This window comes from Neoarius graeffei, chromosome 15 (genome assembly GCF_027579695.1).
Source record: "Neoarius graeffei isolate fNeoGra1 chromosome 15, fNeoGra1.pri, whole genome shotgun sequence".
NCBI lineage: Eukaryota > Metazoa > Chordata > Actinopteri > Siluriformes > Ariidae > Neoarius > Neoarius graeffei.
Genome location: NC_083583.1, coordinates 40,770,637 through 40,792,482, shown reverse-complemented (window position 1 = coordinate 40,792,482; position 21,846 = coordinate 40,770,637).

Below are 21,846 nucleotides of genomic sequence, written 5' to 3'. Positions count from 1 at the left end.
GAAATTGGGTAACATGTCAGAAGCCCAATGAGTGATTTGCGTGTGAAGTATGAGCAGTTTTGAGCAATCAGAAGATTTGTTATGAATTTTTAAGCATGTAAAATTTTGCATCGAAAATTGATTGACGTATAACTTCTGAACGCTTTATCCTCCATGAAACGTATTTAGTAACTTTTGTCAGCCATGTCTGTAGATGATGTGTATCAATTTTGGTGACATTCCTATGAACGGTCTAGGAGGAGTTGCGCCGTCTTCGTGGCCATGCATTTCGCACAAAAGTGAAATTACCTCACTTCCTGTTGGGCGTGGCTAATGCATTGGCATTACATTTTTGTCCGGCTTAGTGAGATACATATGCGTACCAAATGGCATGCCACTACTACAAACTACATGGCACCCAGGCACCTTAATGCGGGAGGCCAAAATCACAACGACTTAGGGGGCGCTACAGAGGCCCTGAGCCCCGGCCAAGTTTGGGCTTCTGGTTCTGAGTAGCGGTGGCAATTCTCGGAACTGCCGCCAAATGTCGTGCGTTTTCGCCCATGGCAAGTGCCCCGAAAATGGCCCAACAGCGGAGAAAAATAAAGAAGAAGAAGAAGACGGAAGAAGAAGAAGAAGACGGAAGAATAATAATAGTGAACTCTTACAAGAACAATAGGGCCTTCGCCCTATAGGGCTCGGGCCCTAATTAAAGCCGCAAGCGGCCTCGACGGGCCCTCGCGCCAGCGGCCAAGGGGGGCGGGGGCATGCGTCCCCGCGAAATACCTTCCACAGCTTCTTCGGCAAGAGACATTACCACAAGGTAGTGGTGTGAAGGAAAAGCATTATGGAATTATTTACCAAAAACCCGTGTTGGAGCAATTGCGTCGGCCAAAAACAGCGCCCCCCATGGACGAAAATTCCCAAAATGTGGTATACATGACATGGGAGGTAGTAAGAGGGTGGCCGTGAAGTTTGACCAAATTTGAGGAAAGATTGGATTTTTTGCCCAAAAATAGCGCCCCCAGTGGCGAAATATCACAGAAATTGGGTAACATGTCAGAAGCCCAATGAGTGATTAGCCTGTGAAGAATGAGCAGGTCTGAGCAATTAGAAGATTTGTTATGAATTTTTAAGCATGTAAAATTTTGCAGTGAAAATTGATTGACGTATAACTTCTGAACGGTTTATGCTACGTGAAACATATTTAGAAACTTTTGTCAGCCATGGCTGTAGATCATGTGTTTCAATTTTGGTGACATTCCTATGAACGCTCTAGGAGGAGTTGCGCCGTGTTCGTGGCCATGCATTTCGCACAAAAGTGAAATTACCTCACTTCCTGTTGGGCGTGGCTAATGCATTGGCATTACATTGTTGTCCGGCTTAGTGAGATACATATGCGTACCAAATGGCATGCCACTACTACAAACTCCATGGCAACCAGGCACCTTAATGCGGGAGGCCAAAATCACAACGAGTTAGGGGGCGCTATAGAGGCCCTGAGGCCCGCCTGGATCTGGGCTTCTGGTACTCAGTAGCGGTGGCAGTCTAAGAAAAAGGAGCCAAATTTCGTGCGTTGTCGACCATGGCAAGCGCCCGAATAAGGGTCTTGTAAAGAGTTTGCTTGGCAAGTTTCACAGATCGGAAGCTGCAATATCATTCTAGCCATAACCAGCACCCCCAGGGGCGAAAGTGCACAAAATTTGGTGAAGATGTCAGGTGAGCTATGAAGAGTTTGCGTATGAAGTTTGATGACAATTGAGTAAATAGAAGATGAGATATAGATTTTTGAAGAATAAATTTTTTGGTTTTTCCATTGTCAGTAGGTGGCGCTATGCTGTACAAGAGCGATTATGAGTTGGAAAAATAAGTGTCTACAACAGCAACGTACTATCACAAGGTAGTGGTGTGAAGGAAAAGCATTATGGAATTATTTACCAAAAACCCGTTTTGGAGCAATTGCGTCGGCCAAAAACAGCGCCCCCCATGGACGAAAATTTCCAAAATGTGGTATACATGACATGGGAGGTAGTAAGAGGGTGGCCGTGAAGTTTGACCAAATTTGAGGAAAGATTGGAATTTTTGCCCAAAAATAGCGCCCCCAGTGGCGAAATATCACAGAAATTGGGTAACATGTCAGAAGCCCAATGAGTGATTAGCGTGTGAAGTATGAGCAGTTTTGAGCAATCAGAAGATTTGTTATGAATTTTTAAGCATGTAAAATTTTGAATCGAAAATTGATTGACGTACAACTTCTGAACGGTTTATCCGACGTGAAACGTATTTAGTAACTTTTGTCAGCCATGTCTGTAGATGATGTGTATCAATTTTGGTGACATTCCTATGAACGGTCTAGGAGGAGTTGCGCCGTCTTCGTGGCCATGCATTTCGCACAAAAGTGAAATTACCTCACTTCCTGTTGGGCGTGGCTAATGCATTGGCATTACATTTTTGTCCGGCTTAGTGAGATACATATGCGTTCCAAATGGCATGCCACTACTACAAACTACATGGCAACCAGGCACCTTAATGCGGGAGGCCAAAATCACAACGACTTAGGGGGCGCTATAGAGGCCCTGAGCCCCGGCCAAGTTTGGGCTTTTGGTTCTGAGTAGCGGTGGCAATTCTCGGAACTGGCGCCAAATTTCGTGCGTTTTCGCCCATGGCAAGCGCCCCGAAAATGGCCCAACAGCGGAGAAAAATAAAGAAGAAGAAGAAGAAGAAGAAGACGGAAGAATAATTAAAGCCGCAAGCGGCCTCGACGGGCCCTCGCGCCAGCGGCCAAGGGGGGCGGGGGCATGCGTCCCCGCGAAATACCTTCCACAGCTTCTTCGGCAAGAGACATTACTCCCGCAATGGCGACAAAGCACAGAATTGGACACATGGCAACGATTGGGTCTCGCACTGAACGGTGCTCGGGCCCTAATAATAATAGCGCCCCAATAAGGGTCTTGTAAAGAGTTTGCTTGCCAAGTTTGACAAATCAGAAGCTGCAATATCATTTCTGCCATAACCAGCACACCAAGGGGCGAAAGTGCACAAAATGTGGCGTACATGTCAGGTGAGCTATGAAGAGTTTGCGTATCAAGTTTGATGACAATTGAGTAAATAGAAGATGAGATATAGATTTTTGAAGAATAAAATTTTTGGTTTTTCCCATGTCAGTAGGTGGCGCTATGCTGTACATGAGCGATTATGAGTTGGAGAAATAAGTGTCTACAACAGCAACGCACTAGCACAAGGTAGTGGTGTGAAGGAAAAGCATTATGGAATAATTTACCAAAAGCCCGTTTTGGAGCAATTGCATCGGCCAAAAACAGCGCCCCCCATGGACGAAAATTCCCAAAAGGTGGTATACATGACATGGAAGGTAGTAAGAGGGTGGCCGTGTAGTTTGACCAAATTTGAGGAAAGATTGGAATTTTTGCCCAAAAATAGCGCCCCCAGTGGCGAAATAGCACAGAAAGTGGGTAACATGTCAGAAGCCCAATGAGTGATCTGCGTGTGAAGTATGAGCAGTTTTGAGCAAGTAGAAGATTTGTTATGAATTTTTAAGCATGTAAAATGTTGCATCGAAAATTGATTGACGTATAACTTCTGAACGGTTTATGCTACGTGAAACCTATTTAGTAACTTTTGTCAGCCATGTCTGTAGATGATGTGTATCAATATTGGTGACATTCCTATGAACGGTCTAGGAGGAGTTGCGCCGTCTTCGTGGCCATGCACTTCGCACAAAAGTGAAATAACCTCACTTCCTGTTGGGCGTGGCTAATGCATTGGCATTACAATTTTGTCCGGCTTAGTGAGATACATATGCGTACCAAATGGCATGCCAGTACTACAAACTACATGGCAACCAGGCACCTTAATGCGGGAGGCCAAATTCACAACGAGTTAGGGGGCGCTATAGAGGCCCTGAGGCCCGCCTGGATCTGGGCTTCTGGTTCTCAGTAGCGGAGGCAATCTAAGAAAAAGGAGCCAAATTTCGTGCATTGTCGACCAGGGCAAGCGCCCCAAGAAGGGTCTTGTAAAGAGTTTGCTTGGCAAGTTTGAGAAATCAGAAGCTGCAATATTATTTCTGCCATAACCAGCACCCCCAGGGGCGAAAGTGCACAAAATTTGGCATAGACGTCAGGTGAGCTATGAAGAGTTTGCGTATGAAGTTTGATGACAATTGAGTAAATAGAAAATGAGATATAGATTTTTGAAGAATACATTTTTTGGTTTTTCCCATGTCAGAAGGTGGCGCTATGCTGTACATGAGCGATTATGAGTTGGAAAAATAAGTGTCTACAACAGCAACGTACTTTCACAAGGTAGTGGTGTGAAGGGAAAGCATAATGGAATTATTAACCAAAAACCCGTTTTGGTGCAATTGCGTCGGCCAAAAACAGCGCCCCCCATGGACGAAAATTTCCAAAACGTGGTGTACATGACATGGGAGGTAGTAAGAGGGTGGCCGTGAATTTTGACCAAATTTGAGGAAAGATTGGAATTTTTGCCCAAAAATAGCGCCCCCAGTGGCGAAATGTGACAGAAATTGGGTAACATGTCAGAAGCGCCATGAGTGATCTGCGTGTGAAGTATGAGCAGTTTTGAGCAATTAGAAGATTTGATATGAATTTTTAAGCATGTAAAATTTTGAAGTGAAAATTGATTGACGCATAACTTCTGAACGGTTGATCCTACGTGAAACGTATTTAGTAACTTTTGTCAGCCATGTCTGTAGATGATGTCTATCAATTTTGGTGACATTCCTATGAACGGTCTAGGAGGAGTTGCGCCGTTTTCGTGGCCATGCATTTCGCACATAAGTGAAATTACCTCACTTCCTGTTGGGCGTGGCTAATGCATTGGCATTACATTTTTGTCCGGCTTAGTGAGATACATATGCCTACCAAATGGCATGCCAGTACGACAAACTATATGGCAACCAGGCACCGTAATGCGGGAGGCCAAAATCACAACGACTTAGGGGACGCTATAGAGGCCCTGAGCCCCGGCCAAGTTTGGGCTTTTGGTTCTGAGTAGCGGTGGCAATTCTCGGAACTGGTGCCAAATTTCGTGCGTTTTCGCCCATGGCAAGCGCCCCGAAAATGGCCCAACAGCGGAGAAAAATAAAGAAGAAGAAGAAGACGGAAGAAGAAGAAGACGGAAGAATAATAATAGTGAACTCTTACAAGAACAATAGGGCCTTCGCCCATAGGGCTCGGGCCCTAATAATAGTGAACTCTTACAAGAACAAACCTTTATAGGGCTCGGGCCCTAATTAAAGCCGCAAGCGGCCTCGACGGGCCCTCGCGCCAGCGGCCAAGGGGGGCGGGGGCATGCGTCCCCGCGCAAGACCTTCCACAGCTTCTTCGGCAAGAGACAGTACTCCCACAATGGCGACAAAGCACAGAATTGGACACAGACTACACGGTGCGCTGAGATGTTGTCATGGACAGAACATTTTATGCCATGGCTTCCCAACCAAATTAATGTATTTACCTCATCATTCACCAAGCTATAGCTACATAGGATTGTCTTCTGTTAGACATCTATTAGTCTGTATGTAACGCTACAACACTTGCTCCCGACTGCCTACCCATTCCCCACAAGTCATGTGTGTTTAAGGCAACCAAAACAACATACTCCTGGTGCCTCATGATTGTAAACACCTCTCCTGCAACTGCTACAGCGCAATGAGCGCCCCCAGTGGTGAAAGTTCACCAAATTTGGTATACATGTCAAGGGACCTATGAAGAGTTGTTGTGTCAAGTTTGATCAAGTTTGACCAATCAGAAGCCGAGATATAAATTGTTGCCTGAAAACAGCGCCCCCAGTGGCAAAAGTTCACAAAATTTGGCACATATGTCAGGTGACCTGTTAAGAGTGTGCGGATCAAGTTTGATCAAGATTGAGTAAATAGAAGATGAGATATTGATTTTTGAAGAATAAATGTTTTGGTTTTTCCCATGTCAGTAGGTGGTGCTATGCTGTACATGAGCGATTATGAGTTGGAAAAATAAGTGTCTACAACAGCAACGTACTATCACAAGGTAGTGGTGTGAAGGAAAAGCATTATGGAATTATTTACCAAAAACCCGTTTTGGAGCAACTGCGTCGGCCAAAAACAGCGCCCCCCATGGACGAAAATTCCCAAAATGTGGTATACATGACATGGGAGGTAGTAAGAGGGTGGCCGTGAAGTTTGACCAAATTTGAGGAAAGATTGGAATTTTTGCCCAAAAATAGCGCCCCCAGTGGCGAAATATCACAGAAATTGGGTAACATGTCAGAAGCCCAATGAATGATTTGCGTGTGAAGTATGAGCAGTTTTGAGCAATCAGAAGATTTGTTATGAATTTTTTAGCATGTAAAATTTTGAAGTGAAAATTGATTGACGTATAACTTATGAACGGTTTACCCTACGTGAAAACTATTTAGCATCATTTGTCAGCCATGTCTGTAGATGATGTGTATCAATTTTGGTGATGTTCCTATGAACGGTCTAGGAGGAGTTACGCCGTCTTCGTGGCCATGCATTTCGCACAAAAGTGAAATTACCTCACTTCCTGTTGGGCGTGGCTAATGCATTGGCATTACATTTTTGTCCGGCTTAGTGAGATACATATGCGTACCAAAGGGCATGCCACTACTACAAACTACATGGCAACCAGGCACCTTAAAGCGAGAGGCAAAAATCACAACACGTTAGGGGGCGCTATAGAGGCCCCGAGGCCCGCCTGGATCTGGGCTTCTGGTTCTCAGTAGCGGTGGCAGTCCAAGAAAAAGGGGCAAAATTTCGAGCGTTGTCGACCATGGCAAGCGCCCCAATAAGGGTCTTGTAAAGAGTTAGCCTGCCAAGTTTGACAAATCAGAAGCTGCAATATCATTTTTGCCATAACCAGCACCCCCAGTGGCGAAAGTGCACAAAATTTGGCGTATATGTCAGGTGAGCTATGAAGAGTTTGCGTATGAAGTTTGATGACAATTGAGCCAATAGAAGATGAGATATAGATTTTTGAAGAATAAATTTTTTGGTTTTTCCCATGTCAGTAGGTGGCGCTATGCTGTACATGAGCGATTATGAGATGGAAAAATAAGTGTTCACAACAGCAACGTACTATCACAAGGTAGTGGTGTGAAGGAAAAGCATTATGGAATTATTTACCAAAAACCCGTTTTGGAGAAATTGCGTCGGCAAAAAACAGCGCCCCCCATGGACGAAAATTCCCAAAATGTGGTATACATGACATGGGAGGTAGTAAGAGGGTGGCCGTGAAGTTTGACCAAATTTGAGGAAAGATTGGATTTTTTGCCCAAAAATAGCGCCCCCAGTGGCGAAATATCACAGAAATTGGGTAACGTGTCAGAAGCCCAATGAGTGATTAGCGTGTGAAGTATGAGCAGTGTTGAGCAATTAGAAGATTTGTTATGAATTTTTTAGCATGTAAAATTTTGAAGTGAAAATTGATTGACGTATAACTTCTGAACGGTTTATCCTACGTGAAACGTATTTAGTAACTTTTGTCAGCCATGTCTGTAGATGATGTGTATCAATTTTGGTGACATTCCCATGAACGGTCTAGGAGGAGTTGCGCCATCTTCGTGGCCATGCATTTCGCACAAAAGTGAAATTACTTCACTTCCTGTTGGGCGTGGCTAATGCATTGGCATTACATTGTTGTCCGGCTTAGTGAGATACACATGCATACCAAATGGCATGCCACTACTACAAACTATATGGCAACCAGGCACCTTAATGCGGGAGGCCAAAATCACAACGACTTAGGGGGCGCTATAGAGGCCCTGAGCCCCGGCCAAGTTTGGGCTTGTGGTTCTGAGTAGCGGTGGCAATTCTCGGAACTGGCGCCAAATTTCGTGCGTTTTCGCCCATGGCAAGCGCCCCGAAAATGGCCCAACAGCGGAGAAAAATAAAGAAGAAGAAGAAGAAGAAGACGGAAGAATAATTAAAGCCGCAAGCGGCCTCGACGGGCCCTCGCGCCAGCGGCCAAGGGGGGCGGGGGCATGCGTCCCCGCGAAATACCTTCCACAGCTTCTTTGGCAAGAGACATTACTCCCACAATAGTGACAAAGCACAGAATTGGACACAGAGTACACGGTGCGCTGAGACGTTGTCATGGACAGAACATTTTATGCCATGGCTTCCCAACCAAATTAATGTATTTACCTCATCAGTCACCAAGCTATAGCTACATAGGATTGTCTTCTGTTAGACATCTATTAGTCTGTATGTAACGCTACAACACTTGCTCCCGACTGCCTACCCATTCCCCACAAGTCATGTGTGTTTAAGGCAACCAAAACAACATACTCCTGGTGCCTCATGATTGTAAACACCTCTCCTGCAACTGCTACAGCGCAATGAGCGCCCCCAGTGGTGAAAGTTCACCAAATTTGGTATACATGTCAAGGGACCTATGAAGAGTTGTTTTGTAAAGTTTGATCAAGTTTGACCAATCAGAAGCCGAGATATAAATTGTTGCCTGAAAACAGCGCCCCCAGTGGCAAAAGTTCACAAAATTTGGCACATATGTCAGGTGACCTGTTAAGAGTGTGCGTATCAAGTTTGATCAAGATTGAGAAAATAGAAGAAGAGATATTGATTTTTGAAGAATAAATTTTTTGGTTTCTCCCATGTCAGTAGGTGGCGCTATGCTGCACATGAGCGATTATGAGTTGGAAAAATAAGTGTCTACAACAGCAACGTACTATCACAAGGTAGTGGTGTGAAGGAGAAGCATTATGGAATTATTTACCAAAAACCTGTTTTGGAGCAATTGCGTTGGCCAAAAACAGCGCCCCCCATGGACGAAAATTCCCAAAATGAGGTGTACATGACATGGGAGGTAGTAAGAGGGTGGCCGTGAAGTTTGACCAAATTTGAGGAAAGATTGGATTTTTTGCCCAAAAATAGCGCCCCCAGTGGCGAAATATCACAGAAATTGGGTAACATGTCAGATGCCCAATGAGTGATTTGCGTGTGAAGTATGAGCAGTTTTGAGCAATTTGAAGATATGTTATGAATTTTTAAGCATGTAAAATTTTGCATTGAAAATTGATTGACGTATAACTTCTGAACGGTTTATTCTACGTGAAACGTATTTAGGAACTTTTGTCAGCCATGTCTGTAGATGATGTGTATCAATTTTGGTGACATTCCTATGAACGGTCTAGTAGGAGTTGCGCCGTTTTCGTGGCCATGCATTTCGCACAAAAGTGAAATTACCTCACTTCCTGTTGGGCGTGGCTAATGCATTGGCATTACTTTTTTGTCCGGCTTAGTGAGATACATATGCGTACCAAATGGCATGCCACTACTACAAACTGCATGGCAACCAGGCACCTTAATGCGGGAGGCCAAAATCACAATGAGTTAGGGGGCGCTATAGAGGCCCTGAGGCCCGCCTGGATCTGGGCTTCTTTTTCTCAGTAGCGGTGGGAGTCTAAGAAAAAGGAGCCAAATTTCGTGCGATGTCGACCATGGCAAGCGCCCCAAAAAGGGTCTTGTAAAGAGTTTGCTTGCCAAGTTTGACAAATCAGAAGCTGCAATATCATTTCTGCCATAACCCGCACCCCCAGGGGCGAAAGTGCACAAAATTTGGCGTACATGTCAGGTGAGCTATGAAGAGTTTGCGTATGAAGTTTGATGACAATTGAGTAAACAGAAGATGAGATATAGATTTTTGAAGAATAAATTTTTTGGTTTTTCCCATGTCAGTAGGTGGCGCTATGCTGTACATGAGTGATTATGAGATGGAAAAATAAGTGACCACAACAGCAACGCACTATCACAGGGTAGTGGTGTAAAGGAAAAGCATTATGGAATAATTTACCAAAAACCCGTTTTGAAGAAATTGCGTCGGCCAAAAACAGCGCCCCCCATGGACGAAAATTCCCAAAATGTGGTATACATGACATGGGAGGTAGTAAGAGGGTGGCCGTGAAGTTTGACCAAATTTGAGGAAAGATTGGATTTTTTGCCCAAAAATAGCGCCCCCAGTGGCGAAATATCACAGAAATTGGGTAACATGTCAGAAGCCCAATGAGTGATTAGCGTGTGAAGTATGAGCAGTGTTGAGCAATTAGAAGATTTGTTATGAATTTTTTAGCATGTAAAATTTTGAAGTGAAAATTGATAGACGTATAACTTCTGAACGGTTTATCCTATGTGAAACGTATTTAGTAACTTTTGTCAGCCATGTCTGTAGATGATGTGTATCAATTTTGGTGACATTCCTATGAACGGTCTAGGAGGAGTTGCGCCGTCTTCGTGGCCATGCATTTCACACAAAAGTGAAATTACCTCACTTCCTGTTGGGCGTGGCTAATGCATTGGCATTACATTTTTGTCCGGCTTAGTGAGATACATATGCGTACCAAATGGCATGCCACTACTACAAACTATATGGCAACCAGGCACCTTAATGCGGGAGGCCAAAATTACAACGACTTAGGGGGCGCTATAGAGGCCCTGAGCCCCGGCCAAGTGTGGGCTTTTGGTTCTGAGTAGCGGTGGCAATTCTCGGAAGTGGCGCCAAATTTCGCGCGTTTTCGGCCATGGCAAGCGCCCCGAAAATGGCCCAACAGCGGAGAAAAATAAAGAAGAAGAATAATTAAAGCCGCAAGCGGCCTCGACGGGCCCTCGCGCCAGCGGCCAAGGGGGGCGGGGGCATGCGTCCCCGCGAAATACCTTCCACAGCTTCAGCGGCAAGAGACATTACTCCCACAATGGCGACAAAGCACAGAATTGGACACATGGCAACAATAGGGTCTCGCACTGTACGGTGCTCGGGGCCTAATAATAATAATGCCATGACTGCCTGACGGATGAGAGACAGACAGACAAACACTAAAGTATGTGTGTGTGTGTGTGTGTGTTTCTCTGGTGTGAAAATGTACATTTATATATGTACAAAACTATACATGTGTCTCCTCCTTATCTCCATCTCACGCTGTAATCTTAAGTCATCTGAGCTTCCCTGTGTCTGCAGTGTGTGTGTTGCTAGGACAACTATCATGATTCATGTCATTTTTGTACTGATCTAAGGGTTCTGAGTAAGGTTCTGGCCATAAGTTCTGAAGAGTTTTGTTTCAATTAGGGGGCGCTATGAAGTCCCTGGGCCACGCCCGGGCCAAACGTCTGTGGCTGAGAAGCGATTACAATGACTGATGATTGTATCAAATTTCATGAGTTTTCGTGCATGGGGAAATGCCTCAAAGACGGTGCTCGGGGCCTAATAATAATAATGCCATGACTGCCTGACGGATGAGAGACAGACAGACAAACACTAAAGTATGTGTGTGTGTGTGTGTGTGTTTCTCTGGTGTGAAAATGTACATTTATATATGTACAAAACTATACATGTGTCTCCTCCTTATCTCCATCTCACGCTGTAATCTTAAGTCATCTTAGCTCCCCTGTGTCTGCAGTGTGTGTGTGTGTGTGTGTTGCTAGGACAACTATCATGATTCATGTCATTTCTGTACTGATCTAAGGGTTCTGAGTAAGGTTCTGGCCATAAGTTCTGAAGAGTTTTGTTTCAATTAGGGGGCGCTATGAAGTCCCTGGGCCACGCCCGGGCCAAACGTCTGTGGCTGAGAAGCGGTTACAATGACTGATGTGTGGATCAAATTTCATGAGTGTTCGTGCATGGGGAAAAGCCTCAAATAAGGTCAAATGCGACAGAAAAATAATAATAATAACCCCCAGGGGCGAAAGTGCACAAAATTTGGCGTACATGTCAGGTGAGCTATGAAGAGTTTGCGTATGAAGTTTGATGACAATTGAGTAAATAGAAGATGAGATATAGATTTTTGAAGAATAAATTTTTTGGTTTTTCCCATGTCAGTAGGTGGCGCTATGCTGTACATGAGCGATTATGAGTTGGAGAAATAAGTGTCTACAACAGCAACGCACTATCACAAGGTAGTGGTGTGAAGGAAAAGCGTTATGGAATAATTTACCAAAAACCCGTTTTGGAGAAATTGCGTCGGCCAAAAACAGCGCCCCCCATGGACAAAAATTCCCAAAATGTGGTATACATGACATGGGAGGCAGTAAGAGGGTGGCCGTGAAGTTTGACCAAATTTGAGGAAAGATTGGATTTTTTGCCCAAAAATAGCGCCCCCAGTGGCGAAATATCACAGAAATTGGGTAACATGTCAGAAGCCCAATGAGTGATTTGCGTGTGAAGTATGAGCAGTTTTGAGCAATTAGAAGATTTCTTATGAATTTTTAAGCATGTAAAATTTTGCATTGAAAATTGATTGACGTATAACTTCTGAACGGTATAGGCTACGTGAAACGTATTGAGTGACTTTTGTCAGGCATGTCTGTAGATGATGTGTATCAATTTTGGCGACATTCCTATGAACGGTCTAGGAGGAGTTGCGCCGTCTTCGTGGCCATGCATTTCGCACAAAAGTGAAAGTACCTCACTTCCTGTTGGGCGTGGCTAATGCATTGGCATTACATTTTTGTCCGGCTTAGAGAGATACATATGCGTACCAAATGGCATGCCACTACTACAAACTACATGGCAACCAGGCACCTTAATGCGGGAGGCCAAAATCACAACGAGTTAGGGGGCGCTAAAGAGGCCCAGAGGCCCGCCTGGATCTGGGCTTCTGGTTCTCAGTAGCGGTGGCAGTCTAAGAAAAAGGAGCCAAATTTCGTGCGTTGTCGACCATGGCAAGCGCCCCAATAAGGGTCTTGTAAAGAGTTTGCTTGCCAAGTTTGACAAATCAGAAGCTGCAATATCATTTCTGCCATAACCAGCACCCCCAGGGGCGAAAGTGCACAAAATTTGGCGTACATGTCAGGTGAGCTATGAAGAGTTTGCCTATGAAGTTTGATGACAATTGAGTAAATAGAAGATGAGATATAGATTTTTGAAGAATAAATTTTTTGGTTTTTCCCATGTCAGTAGGTGGCGCTATGCTGTACATGAGCGATTATGAGTTGGAAAAATAAGTGTCTACAACAGCAACGCACTATCACAAGGTAGTGGTGTGAAGGAAAAGCATTATGGAATTATTGACCAAAAACCCGTTTTGGAGAAATTGCGTCGGCCAAAAACAGCGCCCCCCATGGACGAAAATTCCCAAAATGTGGTATACATGACATGGGAGGTAGTAAGAGGGTGGCCGTGAAGTTTGACCAAATTTGAGGAAAGATTGGATTTTTTGCCCAAAAATAGCGCCCCCAGTGGCGAAATATCACAGAAATTGGGTAACATGTCAGAAGCCCAATGAGTGATTTGCGTGTGAAGTATGAGCAGTTTTGAGCAATCAGAAGATTTGTTATGAATTTTTAAGCATGTAAAATTTTGAAGTGAAAATTGATTGACGTATAACTTCTGAACGGTTGATCCTACGTGAAACGTATTTAGTAACTTTTGTCAGCCATGTCTGTAGATGATGTGTATCAATTTTGGTGACATTCCTATGAACGGTCTAGGAGGAGTTGCGCCCTCTTCGTGGCCATGCATTTCACACAAAAGTGAAATTACCTCACTTCCTGTTGGGCGTGGCTAATGCATTGGCATTACATTTTTGTCCGGCTTAGTGAGATACATATGCGTACCAAATGGCATGCCACTACTACAAACTATATGGCAACCCGGCACCTTAATGCGGGAGACCAAAATCACAATGACTTAGGGGGCGCTATAGAGGCCCTGAGCCCCGGCCAAGTTTGGGCTTTTGGTTCTGAGTAGCGGTGGCAATTCTCGGAACTGGTGCCAAATTTCGTGCGTTTTCGCCCATGGCAAGCGCCCCGAAAATGGCCCAACAGCGGAGAAAAATAAAGAAGAAGAAGAAGACGGAAGAATAATAATAGTGAACTCTTACAAGAACAATAGGGCCTTCGCCCATAGGGCTCGGGCCCTAATAATAGTGAACTCTTACAAGAACAATAGGGCCTTCGCCCTATAGGGCTCGGGCCCTAATTAAAGCCGCAAGCCGCCTCGACGGGCCCTCGCGCCAGCGGCCAAGGGGGGCGGGGGCATGCGTCCCCGCGAAATACCTTCCACAGCTTCTTCGGCAAGAGACATTACTCCCACAATGGCGACAAAGCACAGAATCGGACACAGAGTACACGGTGCGCTGAGATGTTGTCATGGACAGAAAATTTTATGCCATGGCTTCCCAACCAAATTAATGTATTTACCTCATCAGTCACCAAGCTATAGCTACATAGGATTGTCTTCTGTTAGACATCTATTAGTCTGTATGTAACGCTACAACACTTGCTCCCGACTGCCTACCCATTCCCCACAAGTCATGTGTGTTTAAGGCAACCAAAACAACATACTCCTGGTGCCTCATGATTGTAAACACCTCTCCTGCAACTGATACAGCGCAATGAGCGCCCCCAGTGGTGAAAGTTCACCAAATTTGGTATACATGTCAAGGGACCTATGAAGAGTTGTTGTGTCAAGTTTGATCATGTTTGACCAATCAGAAGCCGAGATATAAAATGTTGCCTGAAAACAGCGCCCCCAGTGGCAAAAGTTTACAAAATTTGGGAGATATGTCAGGTGACCTGTTAAGAGTGTGCGTATCAAGTTTGATCAAGATTGAGTAAATAGAAGATGAGATATTGATTTTTGAAGAAAAAATGTTTTGGTTTTTCCCATGTCAGTAGGTGGCGCTATGCTGTACATGAGCGATTATGAGTTGGAAAAATAAGTGTCTACAACAGCAACGTACTATCACAAGGTAGTGGTGTGAAGGAAAAGCATTAAGGAATTATTTACCAAAAACCCGTTTTGGAGCAATTGCGTCGGCCAAAAACAGCGCCCCCCATGGACGAAAATTCCCAAAATGGGGTATACATGACATGGGAGGTAGTAAGAGGGTGGCCGTGAAGTTTGACCAAATTTGAGGAAAGATTGGATTTTTTGCCCAAAAATAGCGCCCCCAGTGGCGAAATATCACAGAATTTGGGTAGCATGTCAGAAGCCCAATGAGTGATTTGCGTGTGAAGTATGAGCAGTTTTGAGCAATCAGAAGATTTGTTATGAATTTTTAAGCATGTAAAATTTTGCATCGAAAATTGATTGACGTATAACTTCTGAACGGTTAATCCTACGTGAAACGTATTTAGTAACTTTTGTCAGCCATGTCTGTAGACGATGTGTATCAATTTTGGTGACATTCCTACGAACGGTCTAGGAGGAGTTGCGCCGTCTTCGTGGCCATGCATTTCGCACAAAAGTGAAATTACCTCACTTCCTGTTGGGCGTGGCTAATGCATTGGCATTACATTTTTGTCCGGCTTAGTGAGATACATATGCGTACCAAATTGCATGCCACTACTACAAACTATATGGCAACCAGGCACCTTAATGCGGGAGGCCAAAATCACAATGACTTAGGGGGCGCTATGGAGGCCCTGAGCCCCGGCCAAGTTTGGGCTTCTGGTTCTGAGTAGCGGTGGCAATTCTCGGAACTGGTGCCAAATTTCGTGCGTTTTCGCCCATGGCAAGCGCCCCGAAAATGGCCCAACAGCGGAGAAAAATAAAGAAGAAGAAGAAGACGGAAGAAGAAGAAGAAGAAGACGGAAGAATAATAATAGTGAACTCTTACAAGAACAATAGGGCCTTCGCCCATAGGGCTCGGGCCCTAATTAAAGCCGCAAGCGGCCTCGACGGGCCCTCGCGCCAGCGGCCAAGGGGGGCGGGGGCATGCGTCCCCGCGAAATACCCTCCACAGCTTCCTCGGCAAGAGACATTACTCCCACAATGGCGACAAAGCACAGAATTGGACACATGGCAACAATAGGGTCTCGCACTGTACGGTGCTCGGGGCCTAATAATAATAGCGAAAGTGCACAAAATTCGGCGTATATGTCAGGTGAGCTATGATGAGTTTGCGTATGAAGTTTGATGACAATTGAGTAAATAGAAGATGAGATATAGATTTTTGAAGAATAAATTTTTTGGTTTTTCCCATGTCAGTAGGTGGCGCTATGCTGTACATGAGCGATTATGAGTTGGAGAAATAAGTGTCTACAACAGCAACGTACTATCACAAGGTAGTGGTGTGAAGGAAAAGCATTATGGAATTATTTCCCAAAAACCCGTTTTGGAGCAATTGCGTCAGCCAAAAACAGCGCCCCCCCATGGACGAAAATTCCCAAAATGTGGTATACATGACCTGGGAGGTAGTAAGAGGGTGGCCGTGAAGTTTGACCAAATTTGAGGAAAGATTGGATTTTTTGCCCAAAAATAGCGCCCCCAGTGGCGAAAGTGCACAAAATTTGGCGTGTATGTCAGGTGAGCTATGAAGAGTTTGCGTATGAAGTTTGATGACAATTGAGTAAATAGAAGATGAGATATAGACTTTTGAAGAATAAATTTTTTGGTTTTTCCCATGTCAGTAGGTGGCGCTATGCTGTACATGAGCGATTATGAGTTGGAAAAATAAGTGTCTACAACAGCAACGTACTATCACAAGGTAGTGGTGTGAAAGAAAAGCATTATGCAATTATTAACCAAAAACCCGTTTTGGAGCAATTGCGTCGGCCAAAAACAGCGCCCCCCATGGACGAAAATTTCCAAAATGTGGTATACATGACATGGGAGGTAGAAAGAGGGTGGCCATGAAGTTTGACCAAGTTTGAGGAAAGATTGGAATTTTTGCCCAAAAATAGCGCCCCCAGTGGCGAAATATCACAGAAATTGGGTAACATGTCAGAAGCCCAATGAGTGATTTGCGTGTGAAGTATGAGCAGTTTTGAGCAATCAGAAGATTTGTTATGAATTTTTAAGCATGTAAAATTTTGCATCGAAAATTGATTGACGTATAACTTCTGAACGCTTTATCCTACATGAAACGTATTTAGTAACTTTTGTCAGCCATGTCTGTAGATGATGTGTATCAATTTTGGTGACATTCCTATGAACGGTCTAGGAGGAGTTGCGCCGTCTTCGTGGCCATGCATTTCGCACAAAAGTGAAACTACCGCACTTCCTGTTGGGCGTGGCTAATGCATTGGCATTACATTTTTGACCGGCCTAGTGAGATACATATGCGTACCAAATGGCATGCCACTACTACAAACTACAAGGCACCTAGGCACCTTAATGCGGGAGGCCAAAATCACAACGACTTAGGGGGCGCTATAGAGGCCCTGAGCCCCGGCCAAGTTAGGGCCTCTGGTTCTGAGTAGCGGTGGCAATTCTCGGAACTGGCGCCAAGTTTCGTGCGTTTTCGCCCATGGCAAGTGCCCCGAAAATGGCCCAACAGCGGAGAAAAATAAAGAAGAAGAAGAAGACGGAAGAAGAAGAAGAAGAAGAAGACGGAAGAATAATAATAGTGAACTCTTACAAGAACAATAGGGCCTTCGCCCATAGGGCTCGGGCCCTAATAATAGTGAACTCTTACAAGAACAATAGGGCCTTCGCCCTATAGGGCTCGGGCCCTAACAAGCCATTCTGGCAGAATCTGAGGACGGTGTATTTATAGGCAGTGGTGAAAACCAGGAAGTGAATACAGGTGAGAAGGAATTCCAGTCCCAGATCCGGATTGGCGCTGGCGTGAGAGATCCGTAATCTCCGAAGTGGATGTCCGGGGCGGAGCATGACAACAGTGACTTCCCTCATCTCAGGTATCAAGTTGGCCAGTGGTTGATGCTGCAGGTGATGCTTGAATATAGGGGTGTGACAACAGGGAGAAAAAGGGCTGCTGGAGCTGCTCTCTAACAAAACTAGACATTTGGTGCCCTATTTTCAGTTTCCTAATCAAAAAAAAAATTTCATGCCACTGCATACAGTCAAACATTGTTTGTTAATATTCTGCAGGAGATATGAGGAGGACATGTACTGGAGGAAAGTTGAGGAGCACCACCTGTACTGGGAGGAAAAGCAGAGCAGGCTAGCACCCCCACTGTTCATAAACCAGTCTGGGATGCCTGTGTCCCCTCAACTCATTATCTCTAGCCGCTTTATCCTGTTCTACAGGGTCACAGGCAAGCTGGAGCCTATCCCAGCTGACTATGGGCGAAAGGCGGGGTACACCCTGGACAAGTCGCCAGGTCATCACAGGGCTGACACACAGACACAGACTCACGGTCAACATTCACACTCACGGTCAATTTAGAGTCACCAGTTAACCTAACCTGCATGTCTTTGGGGGAAACCGGAGCACCCAGAGGAAACCCACGCGGACACAGGGAGAACATGCAAACTCCGCACAGAAAGGCCCTCGCCGGCCACGGGGCTCAAACCCGGACCTTCTTGCTGTGAGGCAACAGCGCTAACCACTACACCACCGTGCCGTCTCCCCTCAACTGGTGAGGACAAAATTACAGCTTCTGTAAGAACTTGATCCACATTTGTGGCAACCTGAAAGTCACCCTAAACACCACAAAATGTTCATGGTTAAGTCCTACAATTTTTGCCATGGATGTTTCCGAAACGGGAGCTAAAAATGTCATGTTAAAATCTCAGTAATAGTGTCTAAAAACATGTTACAGGCGAGTGCTTTTGTGCAATAAAGTCTATAAGCCAGTCATGTTTCACTCTGCAAATGCAGGTTGTGCAGCAATGGTGTGTTAGGGGAAATGAGTGGGTGAACGCAAGGCTGGAGGCTTTTGCAATTAATAGGAGCTTCTATGCCATTTTCTGTGATCTAATGGCATGTTTTTGTGGAACCACCATATGTTAAAGAAATAGTGACCTTCAAAGCATTTTTTTTTATAATAGATCTTTTTGTGTCAGATGTTTTTATTTACCTACTTGCTTAGTAGTGTCCTGTGGTTGTGCTGTCTTGGTCTAAAATTGTAGGAAAGACTGTACCAAGCACAGAGAAATTTTGGCTGGCAGTAGCAGCTGTGAAGCATTTTTGGTCCGTGTTGTATGTTGTTGTTCCCCCCCCAAGTATGTATTTCTTGGGGTTTTTGTTTGTTTGTACAACCCCAATTCCAAAAAAGTTGGGACAAAGTACAAATTGTAAATAAAAACGGAATGCAATGATGTGGAAGTTTCAAAATTTCATATTTTATTCAGAATTGAACATAGATGACATATCAAATGTTTAAACTGAGAAAATGTATCATTTAAAGAGAAAAATTAGGTGATTTTTAAATTTCATGACAACAACACATCTCAAAAAAGTTGGGACAAGGCCATGTTTGCCACTGTGAGACATCCCCTTTTCTCTTTACAACAGTCTGTAAACGTCTGGGGACTGAGGAGACAAGTTGCTCAAGTTTAGGGATAGGAATGTTAACCCATTCTTGTCTAATGTAGGATTCTAGTTGCTCAACTGTCTTAGGTCTTTTTTGTCGTATCTTCCGTTTTATGATGCACCAAATGTTTTCTATGGGGTGAAAGATCTGGACTGCAGGCTGGCCAGTTCAGTACCCGGACCCTTCTTCTACGCAGCCATGATGCTGTAATTGATGCAGTATGTGGTTTGGCATTGTCATGTTGGAAAATGCAAGGTCTTCCCTGAAAGAGACGTCGTCTGGATGGGAGCATATGTTGCTCTAGAACCTGGATATACCTTTCAGCATTGATGGTGTCTTTCCAGATGTGTAAGCTGCCCATGCCACACGCACTAATGCAACCCCATACCATCAGAGATGCAGGCTTCTGAACTGAGCGCTGATAACAACTTGGGTCGTCCTTTTCCTCTTTAGTCCGAATGACACGACGTCCCTGATTTCCATAAAGAACTTCAAATTTTGATTCGTCTGACCACAGAACAGTTTTCCACTTTGCCACAGTCCATTTTAAATGAGCCTTGGCCCAGAGAAGACGTCTGCACTTCTGGATCATGTTTAGATTTGGCTTCTTCTTTGAACTATAGAGTTTTAGCTGGCAACGGCGGATGGCATGGTGAATTGTGTTCACAGATAATGTTCTCTGGAAATATTCCTGAGCCCATTTTGTGATTTCCAATACAGAAGCATGCCTGTATGTGATGTAGTGCCGTCTAAGGGCCTGAAGATCACGGGTGCCCAGTATGGTTTTCCGGCCTTGACCCTTACGCACAGAGATTCTTCCAGATTCTCTGAATCATTTGATGATATTATGCACTGTAGATGATGATATGTTCAAACTCTTTGCAATTTTACACTGTCGAACTCCTTTCTGATATTGCTCCACTATTTGTCGGCGCAGAATTAGGGGGATTGGTGATCTTCTTCCCATTTTTACTTCTGAGAGCCGCTGCCACTCCAGGATACTCTTTTTATACCCAGTCATGTTAATGACCTATTGCCAATTGACCTAATGAGTTGCAATTTGGTCCTCCAGCTGTTCCTTTTTTGTACCTTTAACTTTTCCAGCCCCTTATTGCCCCTGTCCCAACTTTTTTGAGATGTGTTGCTGTCATGAAATTTCAAATGAGCCAATATTTGGCATGAAATTTCAAAATGTCTCACTTTCGACATTTGATATGTTGTCTATGTTCTATTGTGAATACAATATCAGTTTTTGAGATTTGTAAATTATTGCATTCCATTTTTATTTACAATTTGTACTTTGTCCCAACTTTTTTGGAATCGGGGTTGTACACCAGAAGTGTTAGCCATAGACAAAACGCTGACCAAGCAGATGCAGCTGACACGATTCTAAGCTCTGCATTTCACATTCTTCTTGTGGGGGGCCACAAAGCTAAACACAGTCCTACTTGAGTGGCTCACACTATTTAGTATTGTGTAAGTAAGCTGGTGCTGGTGTGTGTAAGTGAACAGAAGTCCAGTTCTGGATCTTGTCATGTCCAGTTCCCTTTACCTCAATAATAAAAATTTTCACTGGCAGGGTGCTGCTATAGGGAGTTCCACCAGTTTAAGAGCTGAACCAGTACCAAATCAGACGTGGGAGTTTACTAATGCATTGCAAATAATACTGTTGGATAAATTTCCAGGGTTTAACTTCTAGATTTGTGTACATATTTTACCCTCAGCTTCTAAACAGTCAAACAAGCTCATACAATTGACATTAGGAAAGAAGCTCCTATTTAGTTTGTTGCATTTACCATAATTTTTTCCCCCCAATCAGTCTACAGACTTGCTGCACTGTTCATGTCATGTTCTCAATGACGGTTGCAACCAGTAACTTGCATAGATGGAGCAGGTATGGTCCCCTCTGAAATTATTGAAACAGCAAAGCCAATTCTTTTGGTTTTGTTATACACTGAAGACATTTTGGTTTGAGATCAAAAGATGAAGAAGAGAAGATGGGTCAGAATTTCCACTTTTGTTTCCTGATACTTAAACAGGTGTTAAATACATCTAACACATCTAGATGTGTTAAAGGACATGGGACATGGATTTTTTTCTGGGTATAATTATGTATAAAGGACATAAGAAATGCCATCTAAATCACTGCAGGGCGTCAAAAATGTGAAAATCATCACATTATTCAACTTTTTTATACATCAGCGTAAAACAATGATTCGTTAATTAGCTAGGTGGTCACGTGACCCGTGACGTTACAAAAACTTTCCAAGGAGCCAGCGCTTGGGTATCTAATGTAAACAGGTTACCGAAATGGACACCATCGACAGTGACATTCCCGATGTTTCACAGAGATGTGAAGTTAGACCCTATCAATTCGAACCGATAGCTGGAAATTCACATAAACATAGATTTTGTCTTTACTCTGATGGGTCAGATGATTCTGAGAGTGAGAGTTCATTCAATCCCCATGAAACTGAAAGCGGTCGGCTCGATAACACTTCCTGGTAAGTTAAAAACAATTCTGCTCAAAGGCTAATGATCTGTTGAAAGAAGTATTATTTTTATATCATACATTGAAAGTTCATCATAGATCTAGGTAAAGTCCGTTGCAAGCTAGGTTTTTTTTGCTGATATTTTTCAAGATTGATTGAGATACAATG